This window comes from Hyperolius riggenbachi, chromosome 5 (genome assembly GCF_040937935.1).
Source record: "Hyperolius riggenbachi isolate aHypRig1 chromosome 5, aHypRig1.pri, whole genome shotgun sequence".
Classification (NCBI taxonomy): domain Eukaryota; kingdom Metazoa; phylum Chordata; class Amphibia; order Anura; family Hyperoliidae; genus Hyperolius; species Hyperolius riggenbachi.
The window spans coordinates 320,372,781-320,386,992 of NC_090650.1; positions in this window are offsets into that span (position 1 = coordinate 320,372,781).

Sequence of the window (14,212 nt, forward strand, 5' to 3'; positions counted from 1 at the left end):
CCCTCAGTTGTGGAACCTGCTGAGGAGTTAAGTATATGATAGCAGATACTCTATGCATATAGGCTCTTAAGATGTAAATCTGGCCACATGTACAGGTGTGTTTAAATTGTAACTGTCGGGCACAAAATCAAAAATCAATTCTTTATTTTTATCTGGTAAACAAGTAATAAGGATGCTAACCAGGCAATCCAAAAGTTAAAATCACTATTACTTTTCTTGTTGATAAATGATCATTCCCCAGTTTACCTGACTTTTTTTGGTAGATTGCCACACAAAGGAAGTTGCAGGGTATGCTGGGTTGTCCTTTTTTGCATCTCTACTTTCCCCTCTGACTTAAAGGGAACCTAAACTGAGAAGGATATGTATTTTCCCTTTTAAAATAATACTAGTTGCCTGACTCTCCTGCTGATCCTGTGTCTCTAATATGTTTAGCCACAGCCCTTGAACAAGCATGCAGATCAGGTTCTCTGACTGAAGTCAGACTGGATTAGCTGCATGCTTGTTTCAGGTTTGTGATTCAGTCACCACTGCAGTCGTAGAGATCAGCAGGAAACTGGTATTGTTTAAAACGAAACATCCAAATCCCTCTCAGTTTAGGTTCCCTTTAATGCAGTCTGATTTGCTGAAGCCTCCACTCCTGGTTTCCCTTCTCACACCTCTGTTCCTCTCTGATTGGCCAATATTTCTCATGCTGAGACAATGTACTTTCTTTAGTGGAGGGCGGGCAATGCATACACAATCAGGCAGAGGAGAGTAAGGGAGGAAATTACATCAGGATTGGCTTCAAAATAGCCACAGTTAAAATGGGAAATGCTAAAAAGGATTTTCTCTTTGTTATTGTGGAAAAATCACTAAAACCAAAACATGGACAGTGCAATACATCTGTAAGTAGAGCAAGTATTTATCTATTATTAGGGATGGGACGAATCCACAATTTCTTCGAATCCGAATCCGGATCCGAATCTAAAAAGGTTCTCGAATATCTCGAACCTTTCGAATCCCGAATCTAACGAATCCTGCACATAAAAATTGTGCGATCCGTGGTATAGTTGCCCGCAGTATAGGTACCCAGGCATAGGTAGCGAGGTAAAGGTGCCTTCAGTATAGCTAGCTAGGTATGGGTGCCTTCAATATTGGTAGCTTTCAGTATAGGTAGCAAGGTATAGGGGCCTTCAGTATAGGTAGCAGGGTTTATGGGCCTTCAGTATAGGTAGCAGGGTATATGGGCCTTCAGTATAGGTAGCAGGGTATATGGGCCTTCAGTATAGGTAGCAGGGTATATGGGCCTTCAGTATAGGTAGCAGGGTATATGGGCCTTCAGTATAGGTAGCAGGGTATATGGGCCTTCAGTATAGGTAGCAGGGTACATGTGCCTTCAGTATCGGTAGCAAGGTATAGGGGCCTTCAGTATAGATAGCACAGTACATGTGCTTTCAGTATTGGTAGGTAACTAGGTATAGGGGCCTTCAGTATAGGTAGCAGGGTATATGTGCCTTCAGTATAGGTAGGTAGCTAGGTATAGGGGCCTTCAGTATAGGTAGTAAGGTACATGTGCCTTCAGTGTAGGTAGGTAGGTAAAGGGACCTTCAGTATAGGTAGCAGGGTATAGGGCCTTAAGTATAGGTAGGTATGTAGGTAGGTAGGTATAGGGGCCTTTAGGTAGGTAGGTAGGTAAAGGGACCTTCAGTATAGGCAGCAGGGTATAGGGCCTTAAGTATAGGTAAGTATGTAGGTAGGCAGGTATAGGTGCCTTTAGGTAGGTAGGTACGTATAGGGGGCCTGTAGGTAGGTAGGTATTGAGGCCTGTAGGTAGGTATAGTGGCCTGTAGGTAGGTATAGGGGCCTTTAGGTAGGTAGGTAGGTATAGGGGCCTTTAGGTAGGTAGGTAGGTACGTATAGGGGGCCTTTAGGTAGGTATAGGGGGCCTTTAGGTAGGTGGGTATAGCGGCCTGTAGGTAGGTAGGTAGGTAGGTATAGCAGCCTGTAGGTAGGTAAGGATAGTGGCCGGTAGGTAGGTAGGTAGGTATAGTGGCCTGTAGGTAGGTAGGTAGGTATAGCAGCCGGTAGGTAGGTAGGTAGGTATAGCAGCCTGTAGGTAGGTAAGGATAGTGTCCGGTAGGTAGGTAGGTAGGTCGGTATAGTGGCCTGTAGGTAGGTATAGTTGCCTGTAGGTAGGTATAGTGTCCGGTAGGTAGGTAGGTATAGGTGCCTTTAGGTAGGTAGGTATGTATAGGGGGCCTGTAGGTAGGTAGGTAGGTAGGTAGGTATTGAGGCCTGTAGGTAGGTATAGTGGCCTGTAGGTAGGTAGGTATAGGGGCCATTAGGTAGGTAGGTAGGTAGGTATAGGGGCCTTTAGGTAGGTAGGTATAGGGGCCTTTAGGTAGGTATAGGGGCCTTTAGGTAGGCAGGTAGGTGCGTATAGGGGGCCTTTAGGTAGGTATAGGGGCCTGTAGGTAGGTAGGTATAGCGGCCTGTAGGTAGGTAGGGATAGTGGTAGGTAGGTAGGTAGGTAGATAGAACCCCCCTCCCCCGCCAACCCCCCCACGGCCCCCTCCGTCCCCCGTGCCTCCTCCGCTCACCCCTGCATAATCTACTCACCTTTCCCGTGGAGCGCAGAGCGGCAGACCTCTTCGTTACTTCCCTGTTCCCTCTAGTGGCCGGACCGGCTCTTACTAATGACGTCATTGTAAGAGCCGGTCACTAGGGGGAACCAGGAAGTCGGCGAGAGGTCTGCCGCTCTGCGCTCCGCTATGGATAGCTGAGTGGATGCGGGCAGGGGGGGCGAGCGGAGGAGGCGCAGGGGGGGTCGGAGGAGGTCGGAGGAGGACGAGTGCGAGCGGCGGATGCGCGGCGATGCGGCGTCGGGATTCGGCGGATTCGTATAGTGGAAAATGGCGTCGGGATTCGAATCCACGAATCTCGAATATTTCCTAATATTCGAGGGATTCGTGGATTCGCCAGATTCGTCGTCCCACCCCTATCTATCATATATGTGGGTTTTTTTTCTCTGAGATAGTATGGCTGACAGCTCCTCTTTAACATCTAGCCTTGTAAATTATATTGGGACCTCCTTATGACCACAGCTGATGAGCAGTTATACAGTGGGATGCGAAAGTTTGGGCAACCTTGTTAATCGTCATGATTTTCCTGTATAAATTTTTGTTTGTTATAATAAAAAATGTCAGTTAAATATATTGTATAGTAGACACACACAGTGATATTTGAGAAGTGAAATGAAGTTTATTGAATTTACAGAAAGTGTGCAATAATTGTTTAATCCCCTTGCCGGTCCAATACCCGCGGCAAGGGGGCAGCACAGCACTTTTAAAAAAAAATTTTTTTATTAATCACATAGCGAGCCCAGTGCTCGCTACATGATAGCCGCTGAGCAGCGGCATCCCCCCACCCACTCCGATTGCCTCCGGCGATCAGAGTAAGCAGGAAATCCCGTTCAGAACAAGATTTCCTGCTGGGCTTCCCCGGTCGCCATGACGTCACCAGTCGGGACGTCAGAGGGAATCCCGATCCACCCCTCAGCGCTGCCTGGCACTGATTGGCCAGGCTGCGCAAGGGGTCTGGAGGGGGGGGGGGTCGGCACAGCGGGTAGCGGCTAATCGACGGCGAGCGGCGGCAATCGAGAAATGCATGCAGCTAGCAAAGTGCTAGCTGCGTGCAATAAAAAAAATGTTTTTAATCCGCCCAGCGGGGCCTGAGAAATCCTCCTACGCAGGTTACCCCGAGCTGAGCTCGGGATAACCGGCAAGGAGCTTAAGCAAAATTAGGCAGGTGCATTAATGTGGGCACTGTTGTCATTTTATTGATTCCAAAAACTTTAGCTTGGTAAGCTCAGTGACCCCTAACCTACACAGGTAAATCCAATTATGAGAAAGAGTATTTAAGGTGGTCAGTTGGAAGTTTCCCTCTTCTTTTAATTTTCTCTGAAGAGTAGCAACATAAGGGTCTCAAAACAACCATCAAATGACCTGAAGACAAAGATTGTTCACCATCATGGTTTAGGGGAATGATACAAAAAGCTGTCTCAGAGATTTCAGCTGTTTGTTTCCACAGTTAGGAACATATTGAGTAAATGGAAGACCACAGGCTCAGTTCAAGTTCAGGCTTGAAGTGGCAGACCTAGAAAAATATCGGATAGACAGAAGCGACGAATGGTGAGAACAGTCAGTCAACCCACAGACCAGCAACATCCTACTGCAGATGGAGTCACTGTACATTGTTCAACCATTCGGCGCACTTTACAAAAGGAGATGCTGTATGCGAGAGTGATGCAGAGGAAGCCTTTTCTCCGCCCACAGCACAAACAGCCGCTTGAGGTATGCTAAAGCACATTTGGACAAACCAGCTTCATTTTGGAATAAGGTGCTGTGGACTAATAAAACTAAAATAGTTATTTTGCCATAACAAGGAGTGTTATGCATGGAGGAAAAAGAACACAGCATTCCAAGAAAAACACCTGCTACCTACAGTAAAATATGTTGGTGGTTCCATCATGCTGTGGGGCTGTGTGGCTAGTGCAGGGACTGGGAACCTTGTCAAAGTTGAGGGACTCATGGATTCCACTCAATATCAGCAGATTCTGGAGACCAATGTCCAGTAATCCATGACAAATCTGAAGCTGCGCCGGGGCTGGATCTTTCAACAAGACAACGACCCTAAACACTGCTCAAAATCCACTAAGGCATTCATGCAGAGGAACAAGTACAATGTTCTGGAATTGCCATCTCAGTACCCAGACCTGAATATAATTGAAAATCTGTGGTGTGAGTTAAAGAGAGCTGTCCATGCTCGGAAGCCATCAAACCTGATTGAACTAGAGACGTTTTGTAAAGAGTAATGGTCCAAAATACCTTCAACCAGAATCCAGGCTCTCATTAGAACCTACAGGAAGCGTTTAGAGGCTGTAATTTCTGCAAAAGGAGGATCTACTAAATATTGATTTTATTTCTTTTTTTTGTGGTGCCCAAATTTATGCACATGCCTCATTTTGTTTAAACAATTATTGTACACGTTCTGTAAATCCAATAAACTTCATTTCACTTCTCAAATATCACTCTGTGTGTGTCTCCTATATGATATATTTAACTGACATTTTCTATCTTAACAACCAACGATTTATGCACGAAAATCAGGTTGCCCAAACTTTCACATCCCACTGTAATTAATTTATATAACACTACTTTTATCAACAGCTTTTCATGCGATACATTGAACAATTCAGGTTGCTAATGCTACATACATACATAATATTTTTATGATTTGGTAGTAAACCACCTGGAGGATATATATAAACATGGGAAGGGCATACAAACTCCTTACAGATTGTGTCCTGGCCAAGATTTGAGTCTAGAATATTAAAGAGGAACTCCAGTGACAATAATGTAATAAAAAAGTGCTTCATTTTTACAATAATTATGTATAAATGATGTAGTCAGTGTTTGCTCATTGTAAAATCTTTCCTCTCCCTGATTTACACTCTGACATGTATCACATGGTGACATTTTTACTGTGGGCAGGTTATGTAGTGGCTGCTAGCTGTTTTGGCTGTTAGAGACAGCTGTAAGCAGCTATTCCCTGTCTCTGAACATTGTTACATTGTAACAAACTGCCAAAAGTACCGTGGTCCCAAAGTTTCTTGTGGGAGGGGTTTCAGTGTTTCACCACAATATCAGTCATACAGCGCTCCCTGATGGTCTGTTTGTGAAAAGCAATATATTTCTCATGTAAAAGGGGGTATCAGCTACTGATTGGGATAAAGTTAAATTCTTGGTTGGCGTTCCTCTTTAAGGCCACAAGACAAGAGTTTATGCCACTTAGCTGTCCAATAAGTAGAGTACCTCTTCTGTCTTGTCACATGAATGGAACTGGTTTCTGAGGTTATTTATAGGGTTGGTTTTCTGTTGCTTTATTGTATAACTTTCTTTGTGGGCATGTGACATCATATCCTATTGCTAGATGATAAAACTACGGGCGGGTGGCAGCTCTGAAGGTGTAGTTCACATCTGGGTGTAAAGGACAAATACCAGCCTCTCCAAAATTATGTTGGCACTATAGAAGAAATTTCCATCCAGTGTTTAGTTTCCCCCGATTTGAAATTATTTCACAGCACCAGACAGTTTACTCTGCTTCATTTGCTGTTCTCACATGACATGCTGCAGGTCCACACAAAAGCACACTGACTGGCTGTGAGTCTGTGACAAACAAACAGCTCAACCTCAGCCAGTCAGCCATCCCCCATTCCTCCTCAGTCAGGACATCAGTGCCACCTCCTCCCTTCGGCTTTTCAAGTCAAATGAAAAACTGCTGCTCTCCTGCCTCTCCCTCCCCCCCCCCCCCCCCTCCTTACTCACTGGTAGACTCCTCACACACAGCACAACAAGCTGCTTTTCCCCAATGATGACTTCTTCACCTCGCTCTCACTCCTCTCGTTTCTCCTACTCTGACTGCATGCTGTTAGTCTAAACACAGTATAAACATGCTGTGCCTGATGCCAATGTTTCACCTTGCTCCATGAGAGAAACAGCCCTGTGTGTACCAGGCATTAGTCACTTACCTGGAACAACACTTCTGAAGATGAGGAGACTGAGGTAGAAACCCCCAGGTGTATTGGTTAAGGTGGCTACCTGATGCATTGGAAATGGTAAATTGTCAGCGAATTTGAAAATTGATAACTTTTAATTGATTTTGAAAGTCTGATCATTTGAAAATGTATTTATACAACAAGTTACAGGATATCAACCCACTAATTGGCTCATCTGACATTAAAACAAAAGTAACCACAAACAAAAACAATAGGGAGAACATAGCTAGTATGAAAAAGTATATTCTTTTTAATATGCGCATAAACACCTATACAACCCCCCCCCCCCCCCCACATGACCCAAAAATATACAACCACCCATACAAACAAGTAAAGCTGATAACTGGCCAAGATTAGTCCTGACTGGAGTGCACTCCTATTGAATCAAGGACAAAAAGCATGTATGCATACAAATTTCTTCATGCTCAAGTTGATTGCAGCAATTGATTGCCAAAATGACTGCCTCCAGGAAGAATTGTATAATGTCAGATAGAATGTCAACCCCATGTGTACATACAGTACACACCTCTATGACCATACATATACGCCCTCATTACAGACACCTTTTGCAGTGGTGTCTAACCTCAGAGAAGCCATATAATACCACTGTCAATCAGTGTCGATTATATTGATACCAGACTCGCACGACCACGTGGAATACTGATCAATAGTGCAGAAGAGTACTCTGCCATTTCTGTCAGCTGGTGTGGGTCTGAGTAATGCTGAGTACACACCATAAGTTTTTCCTCTCAATAGATGGATTTGAGAATTTCCAACATGTCCGATATTCCTTCCAATCAATTCTGCACTTGATTTCTTATAGAAGTGAATGGAAAATGATGAGAAAACAAGCGGAAGATAAGAGAATCGAGTGCAGAATCGAGCAGAAAAATCGTTTGGGTGGAAAATTGAGTGGAAAAACGTATTGCGTGTACCCAGCATAATTGTGGCCCACAGTCTTTGCGCCAGAGGATTGGGTACAAGTGTACACAAACTTACCTTTAAAGTGGACCCAAACTAAAAATACAAGATTTCAGAAATAAAATCTATTTTCTAACTTATAATAATAAATAGCAGCCTTTTTTCAGCTGCATGATGACAAATATAAAATATTTTACATTTATTGGAGAAACCCCTCCCTTCCTTTCATATTGCCGGCAAAAAATCCGGCAAACTGGTGGAGTAGATGGTGTCCAGCAAAGGAGGAATTGCTAATGGCTGCCACCTGTATAAGCCTAGTTATGCAAATAGGAGGGTGAAAAGCATGCACTGAAATGCTCATAGGCTTGAAGGAGTGTTTATTTATATTTGTATGTGTAAGAGTGGTGCAACTAAATATTTTGAATTAAAAAAATGTTTGGTTTGGGTCCAGGGGCGTAGCAATAGGGGTTGCAGAGGTAGCAACCGCATCGGGGCCCTTGGCCCAGAGGGGCCCCATGAGGCCCTTCCTAAACCAAAGTATAAGCTGTTTATTGGTCCGGTGCTGGTAATAATCGCTTCTATAGATGCTTTGAATAGTAGTAATCATTAACAAGCTGGTCCCCACCCCCTTCTGACATCTCTGACACTGTACATGACCTTGGCAGGTTTTGTTGCGCCATATCAATTGTTACGTATAGATTGCTAGGGGGGCCCAATGTAAAACTCGCACCGGGGCCCCTAGCTCCATAGCTACGCCACTGCTTGGGTCCGCTTTAAGTCTGGGTGGCTAATGAGGAAGAGTGAAGGAGGACAAGACCTCATCCAGACTTCTGGACTGGCATCAGCATAATCACGTGACTTCTTCAGACGTGCTGTGCGGATGGCGTAGCTAAATGTTCATTTGATAATGTAGTTGAACCAGCTAGAATTTTTTTTATTGAACTTGCTCTAGATTACTGAGCAATGCAGAAGGATGACAGTTGATGGATATGATTCATTTTAATTTAATTAGCATACAAATGTGATAATAATGACATTACTTTGTTGTAGGATTTGAGTTTAAAACCATTGTTTTGAATGAATTAAATGATGATTTTGAAACTGACTATTGTTTGGGCCACCCTTAACCTCCCTGGCGTTCTATTAAGATCACCAGGGAGGCTGCGGGAGGGTTTTTTTTAAATAAAAAAAAAACGATTTCATGCAGCCAACTGAAAGTTGGCTGCATGAAAGCCCACTAGAGGGGCTCCGTATGCGCACTTCCGATCGCCTCTGGCGATCAGAAGTAACAAGGAAGGCCGCAATGAGCGGCCTTCCTTGTTTCGCTTTCCTCGTCGCCATGGCGACGAGCGGAGTGACGTCATGGACGTCAGCCGACGTCCTGACGTCTGCCACCTCCGATCCAGCCCTTAGCGCTGGCCGGAACTGTTTGTTCCGGCTGCGCTGGGCTCGGGCGGCTGGGGGGACCCTCTTTCGTCGCTACGTTTGGAATGTCTCATTTGCAGAGGTATGAGTCTGTATGAATCTCTGCAGTCTGACATGCTAAGAACAGTGTAATATTGAAGCAGATTATTTGAAAACAGGTATCAGGTTTCACACACAACAGTATTTTACAAATGTTTATGTTGCACATAAGATACATTTCCTCTGCTTTCTCTGAGAGAAAGCTCTGCCTGTCTCTGACTGAGCTCTCTGCACACAAAGTTAAAGGACAACTGAAGTAAGAGGTATACGGAGGCTGCCATATTTATTTCCTTTTAATCAATACCAGTGTCTGGCAGCCCTGCTGGTCTATTTCTCTGCATTAGTATCTGAATAACACCAGAAACAAGCATGCAGCTAGTCTTCTCAGATCTGACCTTAAAGTCAGAAACTCCTGATCTGCTGCATGCTTGTTCAGGGGCTATGGCTATTGGCTAATAGTATTAGAGGCAGAGGATCAGCAGGGCTGCCAGGCAACTGGTATTGCTTAAAAGGAAATAAACATGGCAGCCTCCATATACCTCTCTCTTCAGTTGTCCTTTAACTGATACACTCTGTGAGGGAATTTCCCCCCTCCCCTCATGACTGAGTCTGCCGTCAGAAAAATGTGAAAGGAATTAGATAACAGTAATCAAATTTTTTTCATCATACAAAGATTTTTATTGAGAGATAATAAAGAGATAATAACGCTGAACATACAAAGTAGATAATCTGTGTCATATCATTAAACAATGGTTTACACGAGTATAGTACATAAAACTTCACTATATATAAAAATACGTCACATTGTACAAAACGAGTAGAATCTAGTCTGATAAGTACTTGTTGTTAGGCAGATGAAGGTTGTATAATAAGTTGGGCTGAGGCCCTCTATGATATTCTCTTGCCAGGCTTTTACAGTACCCGTTGGGTAGCCAGGTGGAGAATATCTATCAATTATGGAATTAGTTTGTATTCTAGTGGTACCAGTGGGCCAGAACGGACCCCCACTAGAATGATATTTTTATTTCTGACTTTGTACAATAAACTAACTCATAATGGTTATAATCTGAATTGTTGTGTTGAGTGTAGCTTACACATGTCCAGGTTAGAAGTTAACGGTAGTAATCTAACTTGTTAGGTTGAGATAAAAACATGAACATGAACATAACAGATAATTGCAGACCAAAACTTTGGAAAAAGGACTACCAAGGGTATGGTCTAATTTGGCACTCTATTCTATCACTCTGAAAGTTTCCATACATTGTGTTGATTCAGATAGATGAGACTCAGGTATTATTCATTAAGTTGGTCGTTCCATCTTGTAGGGATATAGAAGTTAGAGTAGTCAATCGCTAGTCTAGCTCTTATCTTTTGTTCTAAAAGAATATTATTTTTCGTATGTGTAAGCATCAGATGGGGTGGAATTTCTTCTTGGGATTTCCAATTACTTGTTATTAGATGAAGTGCAGTCAGTATTAGATGGATGATCGGGGGGGCGTATTTGTGAGGGTATCAGCTCTTCCTGTACGAAAAGAAGGGCAAGTTCTGGTTTGAGGATAAAATCTGGTTTATATATTTTACGAATGTATTTTTTACGTGGTGCCAGAGGTGAGCTACTGGAGGGCATTGCCAGAACATATGTAGGTATGTACCTACTGAGGAGTTGCATTTCCAACAGGTTGGGGAGTTAGTGGCAGAAAAGGTGGCTAGCTGTCTAGAGGTTATGTACCATTTGAATAGTATCTTCTTTGCCATTTCCCAGTGTGAGTTACATCGAGAGATTTTTGATATAAGGGTATTAACTGTTATTAATTTAGTGACCGAAATATCGCTATTGAGATCTGATGACCATACTTTGGCATATCTGTTAAGAGGGGAGATGGTTCCAGTCATGAGGTATTTATACCAGACAGAGATACCACCTTTGAAGTAACCTGAGAAGTCTAACATATTCAGAATGGAAGGGTGGATTTTTGGGAAGGAGATTTTATCCTTTTTGATTGCATGGAAGAGTCTATGGTATGTGAATAGTTGGGATTGTGGGAGATTGTGTTGTCTTTTTAGGTCTGAGAAGAGCGTAAAGAGGAACTGCAGTGAAAATAATGTAGTAAAAAAAGTGCTTCATTTTTTACCATAATTATGTATAAATAATTTAGTCAGTGTTTGCTCATTGTAAAATCTTTCCTCTCCCCGATTTACATTCTGACATTTATTACATGGTGACATTTTTACTGTGGGCAGGTTATGTAGCTGCTCCTAGCTGTTTTGGCTGTTAGAGACAGCTGTAAACAGCGAATTCCTGTCTGCGAACATTGTTACATTGTGGCAGTTTGCCCAGAGTACCGCGGTACTCAGAGCTTCTTGTGGGAGGGGTTTCAGCACAAAATCAGTCATACAGCGCCAACTGATGGTCTGTTTGTGAAAATCATTATATTACTCATGTAAAAGGGAGTATCAGCTACTGATTGGGATAAAGTTCAATTCTAGGTTGGAGTTTCTCTTTAAGGTGTGAGTCTTTGAGGAGATCTTGTAGTGATAAGATACCTGAGTTCTTCCAGGGTCGTAAGTTGATGTTGGTAATATAATGTTCAAGGGCTGACAGGGTAACTGGTAGGTTGATGGATTCATTGCATGGGGGAGGATGTTTAGTAAAGTATTCCCAAGATCTTAAAGAGGCTTGTATAGATGGATAGGGGGACTGGGGAGGTTTTGCACCTATAGATATACTGGTTAGTATGTCTCTTAGATTTGATCCTAAGAGGATCGAGTCAAGTTGGACCTATGGTTTTTGGAATTGTGTATTCCACCATTGTTTTGTCAATTCTAAGTTGGCTGCATGATAATATCGTTCGATATCTGGTAGACCCATGCACCCATGGTGTTTCGGAAGTATCATTATTTGAAAGGAGGTTCTGATCTTTTTCCCTTTCCATATAAAGGTATTTACACATTTCCTCATTTCTATAAACCATGACTTAGGAATCGTAATTTGTAGAGTGCGTAATGTATACAAAATTTTGGGTAACAGGCAGGGGCATAACTAGGCCCCCCCGGGCCCCCCTGCAAAATTTCAGAGCGGGCCCCCCCCTCCCCCTCTCTCCCTGGGGCCCGCTCAGGGCCGTGGTGTGGGAGCTGGAGGGGTGGCAACATGAGGGGAAAGCCTTGGCCACAGTCGGCGGGGAGAGGGGAAGTTCCCCCCTCTCCCTCACCTCGGGGCTGTCCCCTCTGCGCTTCCCTCCAGCTAACGTTATACTGCGGGCAGCGGGCAGCGGCGGGCAGATACATACCTTCCTTGCATTCCACCGCATAATCTTCGCTCTGGCGTCTGGCGTCACTTCCGGAAGTGACGTCACTTCCGGAAGTGACGTCATAGGCCAGAGCGAAGATTATGCGGTGGAACGCAAGGAAGGTATGTATCTGCCCGCCGCTGCCCGCTGCCCACAGTATAACGTTAGCTGGAGGGAAGCGCAGAGGGGACAGCCCCGAGGTGAGGGAGAGGGGGGAACTTCCCCTCTCCCCGCCGACTGTGGCCAAGGCTTTCCCCTCATGTTGCCACCCCTCCAGCTCCCACACCACGGCCCCGAGTGGGCCCCAGGGGGGGGCCGGGCCCCCCCGCAGGCGCAGGTGCTGCAGGGCCTATCGGTACGCCAGTGGTAACAGGAATAGTTTAAAGGCCGCGATACGGCCCGACCAGGACATCCAAAATTTTGCCATTGAGGCACATTCCTCTTTAATTTCTGATAAAAGTGGACTGAAGTTGAGTCTAAATAGTTCTGATGAGTTGTGGGAAAGCTTAATGCCTAGGTAGGATACTGCCCCATCTGCCCAAGAGAACACGAACATCCTTTTGAGTCGGGATATTGGGTAGGTTTAGGGGGAGTACGCATGATTTGTTGTGGTTCAGTTTATATAGTGAGGCTTTGGAAAATGAGTCAAGGTCTTCTAGGAGGAGTGGAATTGACAGAATTGGGTTTAATATGAGTAGAGCAACATCGTCAGCAAACATACAAATCAAGTGAGGGGTGTTATTAATATGGATGCCTGATATGGAGGGGTTCGATCTGATTTTTTGGGCGATGGTCTCCATAATTAGAACAAAAATGATAGGGGAAAGTGGGCATCCCTGTCGTGTACCGTTGGTAATGGGGAAGGGTTTGGAAATGAAACCAGCTGCATTCACTCGGGCAGACGGAGCAGCATAAAGAGCCATAATGGCTGATAATATCGTACCTGAGAATCCAAATTTAGTTAAGGTGGCTTTAAGAAACTACCAATAAACTCTGTCGAATGCCTTCTCCGCATCCAAAGTTAGGAGCAGAGAAGGCACTCGACAGAGCTGTGCGTGTCTCAATACTGTAGCCACTCGTCTGGTAGCATCCAAAGCCTGGCGGCCGGGAGTGGAGCCCACCTGGTCTTGGTCTAGCAAATTGGGTGTGTATTTCATTATCCTATTAGCCAACAACTTTGCGTACATTTTTGTGTCAGAATTTAATAGTGAGATTGGTCTGTAGTTAGATGTTAATGTTTGGTCTTTCCCTGGCTTGGGGATGACCGTGATGATGGCCTGTAAGTGTTCTTCTGGGATTACACCTGAGCTGGCATAGTTATTGAATAGGTCTGTGAGGAGAGGTGCAATGGTTGGATTGACAGCTAAATAGAATTCATTGCTGAATCTGTCAGGACCCGGTGTTTTGTTACGTTTGAGTGATTTGATTGTGGAGGTGATTTCTTCGGTTTGGAACGGTGAGTTGAGATGTTCCAGCTGTAGGGGGGTGAGAGAGGGTAAGTTGATGGCTTTTAAAAATTCGGAAATAGAGTGTTCAGTGGGTTAGTGAGTGGCTGTGTCAGATTGCAGATTGTATAAACTAGCGTAATAATCACAGAATGCATCTGCGATTAGTTTTGGGTTAGATATTTGTTTATTAATGATGGGGTGTTTTATTGAGTGTATTTTTGTTCTAGTTTTTTTCGATTTTATAAGTCTAGCTAGATATGAACCTGTCTTATTGCTTAGGGAGTAGGTATCAAGATTTTATTTCTGTCTTAAATATTCATATTTAGATTGTAGGATAGTGTTTAGTTCTTGTCTCAGGTTAAATAAATGCCTTTCTCTCTCTACGGTGGGGGATTGTTTATGTTGGTTTTCCTGTTCTTGAATTTGTTTTAGTAGTGCATTATATTTCTCTGTTCGTTTTTTTTTTTCTCAAAGGCGCCTTTTCTTATTAGTATGCC